The 6,000-nt window shown below is 44.1% G+C and overlaps 1 pseudogene; it reads left to right on the top strand.

Moving 5' to 3' along the window:
- The window catches only part of LOC100494685, a 36,494-nt pseudogene that overhangs the window by 28,968 nt on the left and 1,526 nt on the right, over positions 1-6,000 (top strand).

Raw genomic sequence — 6,000 nt, 5'->3', positions numbered from 1 at the left:
CAGAGGCGAATTAATTTGCCTGTAGTAACGTGTCGTTTTAGAGATAAACAGTGCCCCATAAATATCACAACAGTATCCCTTTAACTGTTACTCTCATTGCAAGGACAAATAACTGAGATCTCACAGGCAGCAGTGCCTGAAATATCAGTGCGGGGGGTCATTTATAAAATGCACAGAATTATTTGCACAGTGAATATTTGCCCTGCCCATTTTTATATTTATTAAAGCTTTATATTCGTATATAGATATTAGTTTTTTAAATATTGTATATTCACGAATATTTAAGCACACATGAATTATGCCACAAGTTTTAGGTGGCGGAAAATAATGTTTGATAAACTGACTCTGCAAATTGCAAATGCGCAAAACATTCATTTGCGAAATAAAATCTTTCCTCTGCAGAACTTTTATAAAATGCCCCCCAGTGAGCCTTTTAAGTGCAGGCAATTGAAGCCTGCCATAAAGCACAACAGGACTGCTGTTTCCATCGGCACAATGGATTACCATGTCCTGCGGGCAAGCGCATTTAGTAACTATACAATATTCTTGGGAGTAGGATAATGAATAACCTTTACTAGACCTGTAAACTGGGGTGGGCTTGGCCCGGTGGGCCCCAGCCCTGGGGTCCTCTGCCACCCAGACGCCAATATCCCCACAAGCCCCCTCCCCTGATCCACTGGTTTCCTCCTCCCCTGCATGCCGGCTAAGGTTAAGTTCACTTACACATGGTGGGGGCCTCTGCAGGGACAGTGTGAAGCTCCTGTGGGGCCGATTGGGGGTGTAGGGTCCCCTGAACAGTAAGCCCAGTGGGACTTGTACCCTCAGTCTGTCCCTGCCTGTAAACCATTTGTTATTTCCCCTCCCTGTGCAGTATATGCATTCCCTTTCTAGGAAATAGGGACCCATAATAAGGGAAAGGAATTTATTCCCTAGAGTGACCAAGAACCAGAGCCGGAGGCGGCTGAAATGATCCGAACGTACTTCCCAGAGACGTGGATTATGGGAGCTGGCGCCTGTGCGGGTGGTGCTCATGGGGTACAGGAATGAATAAGGAAAATCAAACTGACATTTTTGTTTCCTGGACTCAAACATGGCAGTTGCTGGCTACACTCAGACAGCCACTCCGGTGCAGTAGGGGCAGACTTGTACATTGGGACAGTTTCTCATGTTCCCCTCCCAGTGTGCGGCCCTCGGTGCCACTGCCCTCTGAAGCAACAGGAAAACGTAAAGTCACATGACACTTGCCGAGATTCCCGTTTCCTGGACTGAAACATGGCGGTGGCACGGGCTTCCGACCCAGTGGGGGAGCTCTCTGCTTACAGTCAATAAGATGGATGCTTTGGGGGTGAATTTATTGATTGCTTGCTAATTCTCTGTCACATGATAAGGGACCCCCTCCAGTACATGGGAGTAGGAGAGAGACTTGAGTACTAATAATAAAGAAAAAGAAACCAGTAACCCTGTTGGCCTGAGATAGACAACCAAGAAGCACAGCAGCCCCAAACTCACTGCTCTGGACACTCGCGGAAATTCTTATAATAAAATAAAGGCTCAGCATTGAGAGCAAGCGTATAAACTTTGCACATAGTGATGAGCGAATCTGTCCCGTTACACTTCACCGTAAATGCCGCAAAACTACAGAAAAATCTCTAGGATGTCGTTTATTTCTCTGTAACGTCTTCTTTTCTCCCTCAGTGAGCTCGGGTAGAGCCGAGGTCCATCTGGCTCAGCCCCAAACACCATCACCGAGTGGAATGCAGGCAGCTTTCTTTATGGGACCCAGTGGGTTGGCCATCTCCCCACCAACCTCCCTTCGAGCCTTCCAGCCCTTCTTTGTGGAGCTCACTCTGCCTTACTCTGTTGGTGCGAGGGAGTCATTCACTCTCAAGGGCCTCTGTGTTTAACTACCTCAAGCAGTGTATAAAGTGACAAAAGTCACTCAGCCTAATCTTTGCCTTTTCCTTCCAAAGCTTTAGGCGGTCACCATGTTTGGCCATTTCACTCCCAGTCCCAGCTCCCCGGCAATGAGCATCAAGCAGGACGCAGTACAGAGGCAGCCGGGCCGAGACTGACCCTCACACAAGGCCAACAGCATTTAAATAACCCGATCCAAAAGTTTTTGTGCCTACAGATTTTCCATTTCCAATTGAGGGCTTTGTAGACTACAGTGACAGTTTGTACTGATTTAATATTCTAATCAGTTAAATAACCTGGATAGGATTACTCCTATAGTCAAGGAACAAATGCAATAGGCACAAAGTTGCCCCTTTATAGATATAAAGACATGTAACTTTTTGCTCTGTAACTACTTATGTCCAATGTTACATCAAGATTATACTCATATGTTGAGTTACTATCAGAGCCACTCCCTCCACAAATTACTATATTGTATTTTCTTTGGTACTAAGCCCAGCTTTGATCTTCTTCTTCTAACAGTTCAGACCACCCTGCTGCCTTCACAAGAGTTAGAGCTGGAACCATGTACTGACTGTCAGATAGCAGCTGTATCGTGCAGAGGAAAGCAAGACTTCTACTGACCTTAAAACCTCCAACCTGGGTGAGATATGGACTCAGGGCTCTCACACAGCATTATATAAACCTTAAACCCTCCAACTTGGGTGAGATATGGCTCAGGCAGCTCTCACACACACACATATAGAACCTTAAAACCTCCAACCATGGGTGAGATATGGCTCAGGAGCTCACACACATCATATATAGAACCTTAAAGCCTCCAACCTCGGTTGAGATTATGGCTCAGGGGCTCTCACACATATATAGAACCTTATAGCCTTCAACCTGGGTGAGATATGGCTCAGGGGCTCTCACAACACAATATATAGAAACCTTTAAAGCCTCCAACCATGGCGTGAGATTTCTTGGTGAGCTCTAATCTTCACACTTTGATAAATCTGCCCGATGTATCTGTATATGGTGTGATGACAATAAAACAAAGTCTGATATACTGGAGGGTAAATGTGGACTGGTTCCCTTAGGTGCAGAATGCCCATCTCTTCCTCCAACATGGCGGTGATCGAGTGTAAGATGCTCTCTGGATTTATCCCAGTGAAGAGCTCAGTCAGAGAAGTGAGTCCCAGTTCTCTGAAGCCCAATTAGTAGTCCCTGTGTCCTGCTTGGGTGGGTTTAAATGGGTTTCTGCTATTAGATGCATTAGGGTACAAATGATTATGAGGCCTCAGAGCCATTTACTCAGGGGGTTGAATTGCACCAATAGGGTCAGACATCTGTGTAGTCAAAGTGTTTGTTTTGTTGAACTTTGCTCTCAGACTTGGGTTCCTTTCACAGCTGGAGAAGAGCAGAACCATAAAGCGGAGTGAGATGCAGACAGACATGGTGACATTATACTTAGATGAGGTGAGTGACTTTAGGCCCACTGGTCTTTCTCTGTGTATCTAATTCCTCTGCATTATGTTAAATAGTGACCTGCCTGATATAGTAAGATAAACACAAAGCTAAATAACAGAGTTACATGGGTCAGCACTTGGACCTTCTCTTTAACTTTACTGTTAGATTCATAGTATTATAGATATGTGTGTATATGTTCATATGTCCATACCCCCAGCTAATGTTAATAGGCATCACATGACACACAGTACTTTAATGGGGATAATATCTAGTACCTACTGTATAGGGGTCACCCACTGCGTAAGATCAGTACATGGGCAGGGCACATAGGCGGAAGTTTCAGCCACTAGGGGCACTAGTTTAGCAGCAACAGGGTGTAGTGCCCTCCTTTAAGGGAGCAAAGGGACAAACACAAGTTGGGTAGCATCTAATGGGCCAACATTACTTTCTACTTCACTCTTCCTTTACACCTTTCAATCATGTAGACTCAAGAATAAAATATGCTGTTATGGTTATTAAGTCCATTTGCAATGTGAGATGTTGGTGTCTCCCTCACTCTCCCCCAGCTGGGACATGAGCCGCTCCATCTCTCCTTCATGGTGGAACAAGACATTGAGGTGAAGAACCTAAAGCCGGCCACAGTGAAGGTCTATGATTATTATGAGACAGGTAAGAGGCTCCTCAGGGACTGAAACCCTTTTGGACTTAGAAAACCCCAACCCAAGATGTATGTAAGGGATTTGCAAAGTTTACAAGGAAAACAGACTGAGATATAAAATATGAATAAAGGAATTGGACAGATCAGACATTATCTAGACATTCAGCTCAGAGACCTCACTGTGCCCCACCGTGTCACAACATTTAACCAAATCATGATCACACCATTGTGTATATTTATTGCCACGAAGGTGAGCAATGGGCTGAGATCTGTCAAACCAACCCCCGCCCTGCCCTTCTTTGCGATGTGGGTTGGACTGAAATAACTCACTGGTAATGGAATCATTGTGAGAACTAATGAAATTGCAACTTATTTTAATTACACATCACATGATACTCTATGTTGGTTTCTGATCCCACTGACTGTTAGACTGTAAGCTCTATGGGGCAGGAATCTCCACCCTCCTATGTCTCTCACCACATGGTGCATAATCTCTGTATATTTATATTGTCTCATTACACTGTGACTCCCTTCTATAAACCTTAACTGTATTGTAAAACTGTACAGCGCTGTGTATAATAATATCTTCACATTATATCTATGTGCTGTTCTTGCTCCACTTCCAGGAGAAGAGACAGTTGCCGAGTACAACTCCCCCTGCAGCGCTGGTAAGAACCCCCTGCCAATGTCAGTTCATGTGTTTTGTGGAGTTCATATACATTCTCTTGAAATGAATGGCTCTCCATATATAGATAGAACAGACTGGAATAATGTATTTCTATTGTTTGGGTATGGCCGGTCTGTAATATAAAGTACCATGTTGAGATATATTGTATATATTGCTATGTGCTTCCATATCCATCTATCTATCTATCTATCTATCTATCTATCTATCTATCTATCTATCTATCTATCTATCTATCTATTCGTCTATCTATCTATCTATTCGTCTATCTATCTATCTATCTATCTATCTATCTATCTATCTATCTATCTATCTATCTATCTATCTATCTATCTATCTATCATCTATCTATCATCTATCTATTCATCTATCTATCTATCATCTATCTATCTAACTCTCAGTCAGTGCTTTACTACTCTATTCTAAACCCTAGCACCCCCATTCACTGCCCCCAGCTTTCTCTGCCCCCCTAGACTGCGCACCACTAAATATAGTTGGAAGTGTATGACTCCTTAATCCTTAGCTTAAAGCCAGAGTAACAAAGTAGAGAGTATAAATATAAGTACAAGCAGGTCTCACGTATCAATCACACATTTACACAGGAGACCACTATTACCAGTCTGTTGACCGCTGGCTATGTCAGGAGCCAAATGGGTGATTACAGGAAAGGTGCGGGTAAAACCCACTATGGTGATTCAGCGTTGGTGCCGGTCACGGTCACCGTCATTAATTCTGGTCACAGGGGCCCTCACTGTTGGTTACGGCGCCCCCGCTCCCAAACCACTGCTCCCCCTAAGCTATCTCCGGCTATCAAGAGCCGCCTCATAAATCATTCAATCCAACATTCCTATCACCTCCTACAAACTAGCCATTAATCGGTCCACCCTACGCGTTTCGTCACCTATTCATGTGACTTCATCAGGGGCAATCAGACTTTAGGTAACAATGCTAGGTTAACGTAGCGGATTTTACCTGCACCTTCTTGTAATCACCCATTTGGCTCCTGACATAGCCAGCGCTCAACAGACTGGTAATAGTGGTCTCCTGTGTAAATGTGTGATTGATACGTGAGACCTGCTTGTACTTATATTTATACTCTCTACTTCGTTACTCTGGCTTTAAGCTAAGGATTAAGGAGTCATACACTTCCAACTATATTTAGTGGTGCGCAGTCTAGGGGGGCAGAGAAAGCTGGGGGCAGCGAGTGGGGATGCTAGGGTTTAGAATAGAGTAGTAAAGCACTGACTGAGAGTAGACCGTCTAAACTATCAGTAGGCATCTGGCTGTTGAC

This window comes from Xenopus tropicalis, chromosome 7 (genome assembly GCF_000004195.4).
Source record: "Xenopus tropicalis strain Nigerian chromosome 7, UCB_Xtro_10.0, whole genome shotgun sequence".
NCBI lineage: Eukaryota > Metazoa > Chordata > Amphibia > Anura > Pipidae > Xenopus > Xenopus tropicalis.
This window is presented reverse-complemented; position numbering and strand designations above follow the sequence as displayed.